Genomic DNA, 13,184 nt, shown 5'->3' with positions numbered 1-13,184 from the left:
ACAAAAAATTTATCATTTTAACCATATTTAAGTGTACAGTTCAGTGGTATTAAATGCTTTCACATTGTGCAGCGATCACCACCATCTATCCCCATAACTCCTTTCATCTTGTGAAAGAAACCCCCATTTTCCCCTCCCTCCAGTCCCAGGCAACCACAATAATGCTTTCGGTCTTTATGACTTTGACTACTCTAAGTACCTCATGTAAGTGGAATCATACAGTATTTGTCTTTTAGTGACTGGCTTATTTCACTTAGCATAATGTCCTCAAGGTTCATCTGTGTTGTAGTATATTTTCCCTTTCTTTATAAAGCTGAATAATATTCCATTATATGTATATACCATATTTTGCTTATCTGTTCATCTGTTGATGGATACTTGGGTTGCTTCTATGTTTTAGCTATTATGAAAAATGCTCCTGTGAACTTGGGTGTACCAATATATCTTCATGATCCTGCTTTCAGTTGTTTTGGGTTTATACCCAGAAGTGGATTTGCTGGATCATTTGGTGATTCTGTTTTCATTTTTGAGGAATCACCATATTGCTTTCCACAGCTGAAGTACCATTTAAAATTCCCCTGAACACTGCACAAGGGTTCCAGTTTCTCCACATTTTGCCAAAACTTGTTTACTATTTTTTTCATAGTAGCCATGCTAGTGGCTGTAAGATGTAGTTTTGATTTGCATTTCCCTAATGATTAGTGATGTTGAGCATCTTTTCCTGTGCTTATTGGCCATTCATATATCTTCTTGGGGAAATGTCTATTCAAGTCCTTTGCCCATTTTTTTTTTTTCACTGAAACCATCAACAGATACCTTTCATTTTTAGATGGTAAGTATAATATTTAATGTTTTTTGTTTTTTGTTTTTGTTTTTTCACACACACACACTGTATTTTATTTTTACAAGAGATAAATAGACTGACACCAAGCATTGTACATGGATGACCACAACAAAAGCAACAATGATTGCAATTACCAAACATGAAACACACTCATACTATGAAATAATATTGACATTCAGTCCAGTAATCCTCCACTGTAACAGCTCCTTTACTTTGCAGTGAAAATTGATTTGTATATTCTTTGCCTCTGAGTCCTTGTGGGATTTTTTTTTTTTTTAATTCAGACAGAAAGTCACAAAAATTATACTCATCCTCATCAGTTCACTCAGTCCCATGTAATTAATTTTTTTTTCATCTTGATCTTTTGTTAGCACTTTTATGAGTTCATCAGTTTTTCATTAGAGTTCTGAAAATGCTTATTCATTCAGTTCAGCAGTACAGTCAGTTACCAGAAACCTGTACTTGTCAGAGTCTTTTCCATGAATTTCTTGAAGATGAAACCCTTTTATAGGAACATATTTGCAAAATCATCAGAGTACACCCAGAACTGTCTGTAAATGACAAAAGACTTAAAAATGACCACGGTTAAAGATTTGATGAAAGTTCATAATAATGCAGTTGACAAGAAAATTAGTTATTTCTGAGATATACATTTTAAAGTAATAACTAGGGGGGCTTCCCTGGTGGCGCAGTGGTTGAGAATCTGCCTGCCAATGCAGGGGACACGGGTTCGAGCCCTGGTCTGGGAAGATCCCACATGCCGCAGAGCAGCTGGGCCCGTGAGCCACAATTACTGAGCCTGCGCGTCTGGAGCCTGTGCTCCCCAACAGGAGAGGCCGCGATAGTGAGAGGCCCGCGCACCGCGATGAAGAGTGGCCCCCGCTTGCCGCAACTGGAGAAAGCCCTCGCACAGAAACGAAGACCCAACACAGCCATAAATAAATAAATAAATAAATAAATAAAGTAATAACTAGGATTATTACTTATAACATTATACCAGAACATATAAGATTTTTAGAAATTTCATGTAATGTCTGAAACATTTATATTAACATATTTCCATACAAATACAAATATAGGATTTTTAGAAATTTCATGTAATGTCTGAAACATTTATATTAACATATTTCCATACAAATAACCCAATGAAAGTTCAGTATTAGTTGTTTTGTTTGTTTTTTTATACTGCAGGTTCTTATTAGGCATCAATTTTATACACATCAGTGTATACATGTCAATCCCAATCGCCCAATTCAGCACACCACCATCCCCACCTCACCGCAGTTTTCCCCCCTTGGTGTTCATATGTCCATTCTCTACATCTGTGTCTCAACTTCTGCCCTGCAAACTGGCTCATCTGTACCATTTTTCTAGGTTCCACACACATGCATTAATATACGATATTTGTTTTTCTCTTTCTGACTTACTTCACTCTGTATGACAGTCTCTAGATCCATCCACGTCTCAACAAATGACTCAATTTCGTTCCTTTTTATGGCTGAGTAATATTCCATTGTATATATGTACCACAACTTCTTTATCCATTCGTCTGTCGACGGGCATTTAGGTTGCTTCCATGACCTGGCTATTGTAAATAGTGCTGCAATGAACATTCGGGTGCATGTGTATTTTTGAATTACGGTTTTCTCTGGGTATATGCCCAGTAGTCCTTTGCCCATTTTTGAATAGGGTTATTTTTGTTGTTGTTGTTGAGTTTTAGGAGTTCTCTGTATATTTTCGATATTAATCCCTTATCATATATATGATTTGCAAATATTTTCTCCCATTCTGTGGCTTGCCTTTTTACTCCATGAATAGTGTCTTTGGATGCACAAAACAAAAATTTTCATGAAGTCCAATTTGTCTGTTTTGTCTTTTGTTACCTATGCCTTTGGTGTTATATCCAAGAAATCATTGCCAAATCCAGTGCTCTGAAACTTTTGCCGTATGTTTTCTTCTAAGAGAAAGGTCTTACATTTAGGTATTTGTTTTAGGTCTTACATTTAAGTATTTGATCCATTTTGAGTTAACTTTTGTATATCGTGCTGGTGAGGGTTCAATTTCATTATTTTGCATGTGGATAACCAGTTTTCCCAGTACCATTTGTTGAAAAGACTTTCTTTTCCTCATCGAATTGCTTTGATGACTTGGTCAAAAATCAGTTGACAGGGACTTCCCTGGTGGCACAGTGGTTAAGAATCTGCCTGCCAATGCAGGGGACGTGGGTTCGAGCCCTGGTCCGGGAAGATCCCACGTGCCGCAGAGCAACTAAGCCTGTGCGCCACAACTACTGAGCCTGCGCTCTAGAGCCTGCAAGCCACAACTACTGAGCCAGTGTGCCACAAGTACTGAAGCCCGCGTGCCTAGAACCCGTGCTCCACAGCAAGATAAGCCACTGCAGTGAGAAGACTGCGCACTGCAACAAAGAGTGGCTCCCGCTCACTGCAACTAGAGAAAGCCTGCACGCAGCAACAAAGATCCAATGCAGCCAAAAAAAAAAATCAGTTGACTGTGTATGTGTGTGTCTGAGTTCTGTCTTCTGTTCCATTGATGTATTTTTCTTCTTTTTGCTGATACCTTACTATCTTGATTACAGTAGCTTTATAAGTTTGGAAGTCAGGTAGTGTAAGTTCTCTAATTTTGTTTTTCTTAAAGATTTGTTTTGGCTCTTCTAGGCTCCTTGTATTTTCATTTAAATATTAAAATCCACTTTTCCACTTAGGTTTTAGGATCAGCTTTTCATTTTCTGAAAAAACGTTTGTAGATTTTGCTTCACACTGTACTTACTCCACAGGTCAATTTGGAGTGAGTAGACATCTTAACACTTTATAAACATGATATCTCACTCCACTTATTTAGATCATCTTTAATTTCTCAAGAGCTATGTATTTTTTTTAGTTTTCAGTGTACAAGTCTTCTACTTTGATTTTTTTATGCTATTGTAATGGCATTTTGAAAGTGTTTCATTTCCAGTTGTTCATTACTAGTATATCATTTAATTTTGTATATTGGCCTTTGTAAGTTTTAGTAGCCTTTTTTTCTTAAGATTTTCTAGGCTTTACTATGTAACTATGATATGTATGTAAGTAAAGACAGTTTTACTTCCTCCTATCATCTTTTTTTCTTTTTTTAATTCTTTCTATCATCCTATCATTTTTCCCTTGCCTTATTTACTAACTAGAACCTTCAGTACAATTTTGAATGCAAGTGGTAAGAGCAGACATCCTTGGATTGTTCCTGATTTTGGGGAGAAAGTTTTCAGTCTTTCACCGTGAAGATGTTATCCTTGGGTTGAGTAACCCTTTCTATTCCTCGTTTGCTGAAAGGTTTTTTTTTGTTTTTGTTTTTTAAATCATAGTGGGTGATGTTGAATTTTAATTGTGGTCATAAAGGATTTTTAAAAGGAGGTATAATTGTGACTCTCATACAGATATAAAATGAGCACTTGTCAAGTATTTTATTTAACTCACTATTGAGGAAACTGATAAGACGTTAAAATCAGTTCAAAGGGAAATTTGAAGAGCTACTCATTTATGTGTAGTAAAGGAATGCTGAAATAAAATTTTCAAATAAATGCAAAAATTGGTATATCTCCTGTGCAATTACCGATTGTAATCCACTGGACACAAGTAATTTGCTCTGTTGTACACAAGAATAATTCACATTATCATCAATTTTCTACATTTCATCAAATTGAAAAATTGCTCAAAGGCAATGAAAGATGGAGGTAATGTATGTGTGAACTTGAGAGAAGATTGACTAGTTTTTGTTTGTTTGTTTCTTTGTTTTTTGGTCCATTACAAAGCTTTCCATGGTTTTTCATGACACAGGGTCTTGCTTTGAAAATCTATGATCCCCAGTGATGAACAGTTTTTCATACATGTGTTGGTTATATGCTGCACTCTGCTGTGGAATGCCTCTTCATTGTCTCTTGCCCATTTTTCTGACCATGTTCTGATTGTGTGTGTATGTGTGTGTTACTCCTTTATATGTTATTTGATAATAGTGCATTACAAGTTGTGTGTATTGTGAACACTTTTTGCTAGTTTATAACTTGTATTTTTACTTTCTTGAAGGTATTTTTTGATGAGCAATGGTTCTTAGTATAGTCAAATTTCTCTTATTTAAGAAAATTTTCCTTACCCTGTGGTCAAAAGATAGTCATCTTTTCCACTAAGTTTTTTAAAGTTGTTTTTGATGTTTAAGTCTTTGATCCATCTGGTGTTGATTTTTCGTATGGTACGATGTTAGCATAAAATTTCACCTTTTTTTAAAAAAATAGATGTTATGGACTGACTGTATGTCATTCCCCCTACCCCAAATTCGTATGTTGAAGCTCTCACGTTCAATGTGTGGTATTTGGAGGTGGGGCCTTTGGGAGATAATTAGGGTTAGATGAGGTCATGAAGGTGGGGCCCTGGTTCAATGAGATTAGTGCTTTTATAAGACTAGATACCAGAGAGCTTGCTGTTCCTTTCTGTCTTCTATGTGGACACAGCCAGAAGGTGGCCATCTGCAAGCCAGAAAGAGAACTCTCACCAGAACCTGACTGTGCTGGCACCCTAATTGCAGACCTCCAGCCTCCAGAACTGTGAGGAAGTATTTCTGTTGTTTAAGCTATCTTGTCTATGGTATTTTGTAATGGTAGCTCAAACAGACTAAAACATCCTGTTTTACATTTACTCTTTGGTACTTGATATTATACTCTGTCAGGCAGTGCTTCTGTGGGGAGGATCAGTGATATCAGGGTAGGAGTTAGAGAGCCCCAGGCCTCAGAGAGCTTGAGTCAGTCAGTCACTCCTAACCCCATACAATATGGGGTTTCTCTTGAGGAAGAGGTTTGTGTAGGAGCAGAGGGTGATGTGAAGAAGCAGCCAGGGGAGGTTAGTGTGTATCCAGCTGTTTTTCTCAGCTCCTATTTTCCTGAGGACCAGAGACCAGAGGTTGTCCCATATATGGGACCACGTCGTGTGCACATAGTTGCTGGGACACAAGTAAAGCAAAACCAGAACTTCAGTAGTTCTTTTTCTGTTTTGTTATCCCATGGCTTTGGTGGGCTGTCTCTTGCCTCAAAGCCACCATTCCACACATACCAGTTCAAAATGGGTCCTTGTCACCACAGGTGTTTCTCATAGGTCTCTCCATTTTTCCTGTGTAACTTCCCCAAGGGCTGATCTTCTGAAAGGGCATCAGCAGTTTTGCTAACTAAGCATCTCTGTAGGAGTTGGAGCCAGTGTATAATTTTTCCTGGTCTTCTTAGACTTCCTTTGTATAATTACAGGTGACCTTAATCTGACCGAGCAAGTGAGTAAGTTGAAGATTCCTCAGTCACCTGCAAGCCTTCTTGCCATGTCTGAAGCCCCCTATAGAGGCTGTGTAGAGGTGTAGACTGGCTGTAACAAAGAGTCCTACAGAATCTTTTTGACCATCCAGTGGTGTTTCACTGAATTTTCACCCAGCCAGTGTTGGCTTTTTGGATAGGTGGAGCCAAAAAGCTAGCCTTTAGGTGGTGTGAGTTGCTCAGTTCTAAGACGGTCTCTGACTTAACGCGGCTATCCTTCTGCTTAGTCATATTACTTTAAATTCTAACTCCGGATAGTCATTCTTACCCAAAGTGGCCCATGAATTTTAAAGTAGTTTATTGCATCTTTCATGTAATTTGTATTCTGCTTATAATGAGTATATTAATATTAAAATGTTTTAAGTTACTTACATCAAAGAGACTTGCTGCTCCAGGAGAATGTACTATATTTATCCTGTTGTTTTTCTTACTGTCTGCTCTACCTCTCTGCCCTCCTCGAATAGTCAGTCCACCACATCATGCTATCTTCCATTATAAATCCCTGTGTTGTACTTATTTTCCTTCTTTCTGTGTGCTTCCAGGGGAGAGGCAAGGACCTGTTTCTCATTTGTTTTTGTATTCCTAGCCCTGGCATAGGTCCTGCCAGATTTGCCACAGAGTAGGTGCTCTATAATTGTTGAAGCAGTAAATACATAGCAAAGTACTTAGGATTCATAACAGGAGTTGCATCCTAGGGGGAAAAGTATGTACTCATAATCATGTTGGGTCCTTATTTTGGCGTAGTTAGAATAAATGGTATGTGGGGGCAGTTTGTAGGGGAGGGCTGGATCGAAAAGTACTTACTTGTAAGCTATGTCAAAAGGTTTTGATAGGGATCTCTGAAGGGTCTTAAGCAGGAGATTAACATGATTAATATTTTGTTTTAAGAAGGTGATTTTGAGAATAGTATGAAATATGTATTGGAACGGAGAGACTGCTTGGAAGGTAGTCCAGACAGGATGTAACTGAAGAAGGGGTAGACTCCAGAGAGGTTTAGCAGGTAGAATCTATAGAACTTGATGACTGATATTATTAACTGTTGGTGGGGGGAGGACGGGGGCAGGGAGAAGGAGCGGAAGAAATCAGGGATGACTCCTACATTGTGCAATTAAATGGATGGTAGCGCTATTTATTCCCAGTGCATGTTCATGTATAGAAAGAACTTGTGGAGTAGGGATGGATAGGGTTTTGAAATAATTTAGTTTGAGGTTTCTCTGAGATATTCAAGTGGAGATGTGCAGATCTGTCTACAATTCTTGGAGAGAGGTGGGGGCTTGAGAGAGAGATTTTTGGGTTAATAGATTTTCAGGAGTGGTTGAAGAAGAAATTGCTCAGAATTTGAGTACAAAAGCCTTGGGCACATCTAGTTTTAGTGGACAAATACAGAAAAAGGCACTGGGAAGGAGATCAAGGAGAAACCAGGTGTTAATAAAGGATTTTTCAGTAACACTGGTGGCTTCCTCTCTTCCTGGAGACCAGATTTTCCTTTCAGCACCCTCTATTTGATCTTTGTCTTCAGACCTTTTCTTACTTTGAGCATTCTCTGCTTGGAGAGATTGTAGATGAAAATAGTTTTACTTTTGAACCCAGCAATTGCTGGTTCCTTTATATTTCCTTAAATTTTGCTTGAAAACAGAATACTTTCTTTAACTCATCTCTCTATCTGTACCTTCTACAATACTATACATATAAAAGAAATCAGTTGACACTTTGGACCTTCTGCTTGGGAATTACCTTAGCTAGAAGTAACAGTTCATTATCAACATTTTCTGCTTTTTAACTTAGCACAGGCAACAGTTTTGTTAAAATTTCTGCCACTTTATAACAAGGGTCTTCTTTCCTCCAGCTTCTGAGAGCATTTTACTCACTCTCCTTTAAGGCTTCTCCAATAGCCTTCTCAAGGCTCATCAAGCTTTTGCTAATGAGATTCTTAGGGCCCTTCCACCTTGTGTCTACCACCCAATCCCAAAGCCAGTATCACATGTTTTTGTTATGTTAGTACTCTAGTTCCAGGTACCGAATTATGTTCTGGTAATCGCTGGTTAATCGCTGTTTAACAAATCTCCCCAAACCTAGTCCCAGAACCTGCATGACTTTTCCTTAACCAGCATTAGAGGTCACTCAGTGTCACTTCCACCACACTCTCTTGGTTACTAGCAAGTTAAGTGCCACTCTGGATTTAAGGAGAAGGGAATTAAGCTCTACCTCTTTATGGGGAAGTGGCAAATTTACATCATAGAAGAGCATGTGGAATGGGAGATATTTTTGCAGCATATTCGGAAAATACAGTTTGCCACAGATGGATAAAATAAAATACATAGGATTACAAAGGAAAGCAATTATACTAAAATATCATTACCAAACAAATTGTGATAAAGTAATATGTGCTTGTTTAACATACTACACAACAAGATATAGTGGCAGGCCAATAGTAATTTAGTAAATTTGTAAGTACAGTATATATATTAGTAATTTTAGAGGTTTGGAGAAAATAAAGAAATAATTTATTTTGCCATCTAAGTTCATGGATCTTCTGAATTCTATCCACAGACCCACTGCCCTAGGTTAAGAACTCTTGGATTAATATAATGGTGTTAGCAGAAGTCGTATTGCTGTGGACTGGAGAGGGAATTTGCATGAGGGCAGAGACAAAAGGGAGGACACCATAGGGTAAGTTCCATATAGTAGGATTTATTTGCCTTTTAAGTTAAAGGTTTTGTTGTTTTTTTAGGTAGAGACTTAAATATGTTTATGTAATGAAGGAAAGATACTAGTGAAGAGAGAAAGTTGAGTACATTGGTAAGATAAAGGGTATTTAAAAGGTTTCTGAGAAGGCAAGAGAGAGTGTGGTCTTGAGCTTAGGTGAAAGCATTAGTCCTGGATGGAAGGAGAGGCAAAAGGAAAGGAGTTATGGATGTTTGCAGGTGCTGTTCTTTTATCAGGTCACATGCATTGAGAAAAATATAGATAAATAAATTCAACACAGGAGCAAGGGAGGCCAAGGCGGGCCTCAGAGAACATAACAGCAGAGGTCCTGGAAAATTTAAGAATGTTGGGGTTAGGGTAGGCAGGAAAAGGTAGTGAAATAAAGACAGAAAAAAGTAACTGGTAATGTAAGTGATTGGATGCAGAAGACAAACTTTGCCTAGTTTACAGTTTTGTTTAGTGCCTTCTGTAGGCCAATTCTCCTTACTATGGATATGGAGACAAAGAAAGGCGGAATGAGAATAAAATGCAGTTATATATTTCGATATCTGCTTATTTAGAGTTAACTTTTTCTAAGTGTTTTGTTTAGCATATGTAATTAATACTTGTAATGCCTTTGCCACAAAATAACATGAAAGCCGAGGAGCTTCTTTTTCATGGTTATTTGAGATTGATATTGAAAAGCAGTAGTTGTGTTTGCTGCTTCCATGCTTACAGCTGGATGGAAATTGGCCTCAAAGGGTCTATGGTTTTCTTTGTCATTAGCCAACAGATGCTTGCTACAGTGTTTTGCTCACTGAGTCTTTATTTAATGTGAGGGTAATGCATCTCTGTACACTAATGACAAGAGCTGTGCAATACAGTAGCTCATTGGTGTATAACAAATATCTGCCTTTAGCCACACATTAATCCTTCACTAAATGATTTTTCTTTTTTGTTTCACGGGCCTGTTATCAACACCTGGTTGGCTTATCTATCTTCAAATTGCTTTGACTTTCTAGTACGTTGATCCTGACTTTAGTATGCCTGTTTTATAGGGGAAATATTTTCTGTCTGTCAGAGAATTACTTCAGAAATTCTCAAAAAATTAAAAAATTTAAAATTTCTGATCAGGACTATATATCATTAAAAAACTTAGGTTTCTAGGCACAAATATTCATTTATACATGAGTATGGTATGAAATTGCTAATTTTCAATATTGCATATAATATATGCAATATTGTAATATTGTATATATTATATATACTTGTGGTATATATATACTTATATATTATAAAATATATTTTACCACAATAAAATATTTCTTAAATGTTTATTTATAATATATACAATATTACAAATATTATATATATATACATACATATATATATTTAAAATTGTGGTAAAATGTCTAAGCTTTCTCCACAGCCCCTATCTTCCCTCAGCAACTGCCCTTTGGCTACCTTTCAGGCCTAAGGTTGCACATACCTGCATGAGGACCTTTCCTGGAAATGGGCTCTGCCATTTAGGCTAGGAGTTCTGGGATTCCAGGTCGGTGGAAAGTGGTCTCTTGGGGTGAGACCAAGTAAAGTGACACTTCCTCTTGGCCCTTTTCTCTGCTCATTACATGGAGAGAGGTGTGGCCACAGGAAGGCCAGATCCTGTTGCCTTGATCTAAGGGTAGTAGTGATTTTAATAGTCTTTTAATAAATCTACTAGATTTGGTTGCCTCCAAGTTTATTCCTTCCTTTTGTTGTATAGCCAGAAGGATTTCTCTAAACCAAAATCATTATCACATCCCTGCTTGAAACTTTTTAGTGCTTCACATTTTCATTGAGATAAAGGCTGAACTCCTGACATGGCTTGTTGAAGATCCTTTGTGCCCTGTTCTGGTCATTGCTTACTTTTGCTATTATTGAGCTCTGTTGTTGCCCTGCCAAACAAGTACTCTTTTCTACCTATACAACTTTGCACAGGCTGTAGGTCTGTCCTACTCCCCTCTCCTCATGAGCAATCTCTAGTATATTTACCAAACTCCTACTAATCCTTTAACGCTCAGTGATCAGTACACATTTCTTTTATAGCACTTGTTGCATTATGTAATATTTGCCTTTCTGTAAGCCATGCCCTCTGCCTCCAAAGGCAAGGGCTAATTTGATTCAGTATGCTGGTTTCTGTACTGCTAGTGCGTGGTACACAATAAGTGCTTAATAAATGTGTGTTGAATGAAGACTGTAATTAGTGGAACACTTTAAATGTGAATTGCTCTAGAGAACTATGTTTGCAGTAAACTCCTGCATAACCAAGGTGATTGAGGAATGGAGTATTTCAATTATTGATTATGCTACATAACAGTCAATTTCAAATTATCAATTTTAGATAATTTTTTTTTGTTTTAATAAATTTATTTATTTATTTATATTTATTCTTGGCTGTGTTGGGTCCTCGCCTCTGTTCAAGGGCCTTCTCCAGTTGCGGCGAGTGGGGGCCACTCCTCATCGCGGTGCGCGGGCCTCTCACCATCACGGCCTCCCCCGTTGCGGAGCATGGGCTCCAGACGCGCAGGCTCAGCGGCTGTGGCTCACGGGCCCAGCCGCTCCGCGGCATGCGGGATCCTCCCAGACCAGGGCTCGAACCCGTGTCCCCTGCATTGACAGGCGGATTCCCAACCACTGCGCCACCAGGGAAGCCCTAGATAATTTTAATACAGAACAAAATGGATTAATACGGAATTTATCTGTATTAATTCATAAGATGCTTCAGCATGATCATTCTGAATTGTGTGGCTTTTTTAGAGCTATGGCTGAGGAAGCTGTGAGGATCAAGTGTTATCTGTAGTGTTGCTTTTTCACAAGCTGGGCCTTGTTTTATCAATTGAATCTCTAACACATTTACTGAGTGTTTTGTCTACCTAAAAAGTATACTGTAAAATTAACACTAGGTAAAAGGGATTCAAAATTGCATTATTATCAAATATAGTTTTAAAAATGCTCAGAAGACAGGCAAGCACAACGTACCTTAAGGTGTATGCACAATCTCAATTCACCAGAAAGCTTAGTACATTCAGGCTGTGCCTTTTGGATGACAATCCTTGATGAGTCCAAGTGAAGTCTTATGAACTGAGCTAAGCAGTTACTTTGATGGTAATCTCTGGCCATAACTATTTCAAGTGCTTGATCCCCACCCCAATTATATGTTTATTCTTCTCTTATTCATAGGAAGGTAGTGTGAGTGATTGCTGCTCATTTGTGTGTTAATGTAATGGTTCTTTTCTCTCACTCACCCAAAAATAATGTTGCCAGTTATTAGTTGCAAAACTCAGAAATTACTTCTATGCATTTGGCCCTCCATTTTCACATCTTTGAAAGTGGTTTTGAGCAGAGACCTGTTTGGAACTCAGGGAACACGCTCTTATTTGCACAAACGGTCTGAAAACCTTCATGGTAGCTGAGCTCTGACCTCCTACATTGCTGTGCCATGTTCTCTTGTTAAACCTAGAAATCTTCCTTCAAAGCTTGATCCCTTTTACAGCAAGAATTTGGAATATCAAGCAGATGTATATATATTTTTAATGACATTCAGAAAAATATATTGTAAATGTAACTATTATTTAGATGCTGTATTTTTCAATTGGCTCATCTCTACTTGAGTCCTTTTAATCAGTTTCCCAGCCTGTCCCTTCAGCTGCATAATAATGCAGTACTTGTAGCATAATTATTTTATGAAAGTGAATCATCTTAAGTACAAGAACTGATTGACCTACGGGTTAACTACAGAATCTTACATGAAACAAAGGGCAATTTAAAGGATTAAGTAATTTTTAAGAATGTGAATATTGGGGTCATCAATGATAGAAACAACGTACTGCTTGATTATGATAAAATACTCAGCAACTCACTAACCCAGCTGTCTTGTTTAAATAATCTATGAACAAACAGAATAAAAATAATTCTTGCTGCCGTGCACTAAACCAGTATCTACTGAGGTTTTAGTTTGGGAAGTATGTCAAAAAACTTGTCTTTGATGTGAGCATTTTTATGTTAAGAAGCTGATTGATTCTATTAAATACAGAATGGAAACATTTATGTCTTTGTAGTATGACTTTAACATAATTATTAATTGAGTACAAGAATGTGATTGCTTGCTAAGGCATAGTTTTTTGTATTAGTCAAGTTATGAGTAAGAAAGGCTTTCAATCTCTCTCTTAAGAGAAGCAGTATTCAGTGTCCCTGGTTTTACTCATGGTTCCATCACTAACTGGCTAGCTAACTTTGGTACCTTGGGTTTTCTCATGAGTCAAATTAACTACCTCA

General features: G+C 37.7%; 1 protein-coding gene across 11 annotated transcripts in view; it reads left to right on the top strand.

The window, feature by feature from the left end:
* PEAK1 (pseudopodium enriched atypical kinase 1) overlaps positions 1-13,184 on the top strand; it is a 303,507-nt gene that overhangs the window by 58,398 nt on the left and 231,925 nt on the right. For 6 of the 11 annotated variants that reach the window (XM_036842110.1, XM_036842101.1, XM_036842103.1 and 3 more), the window contains exon 3: positions 8,736-8,855. The exons of 3 other annotated variants lie outside the window; for them this stretch is intronic. The gene's annotated coding sequence lies outside the window, so the exon portion shown is untranslated. Of the gene's footprint in view, positions 1-5,342; positions 5,436-8,735; positions 8,856-13,184 lie in introns of all 11 variants that reach the window. 2 more of the 11 variants (XM_036842105.1, XM_036842107.1) reach the window with 2 other exon arrangements.

This window comes from Balaenoptera musculus, chromosome 2 (assembly GCF_009873245.2).
Source record: "Balaenoptera musculus isolate JJ_BM4_2016_0621 chromosome 2, mBalMus1.pri.v3, whole genome shotgun sequence".
Classification (NCBI taxonomy): domain Eukaryota; kingdom Metazoa; phylum Chordata; class Mammalia; order Artiodactyla; family Balaenopteridae; genus Balaenoptera; species Balaenoptera musculus.
This window is presented reverse-complemented; position numbering and strand designations above follow the sequence as displayed.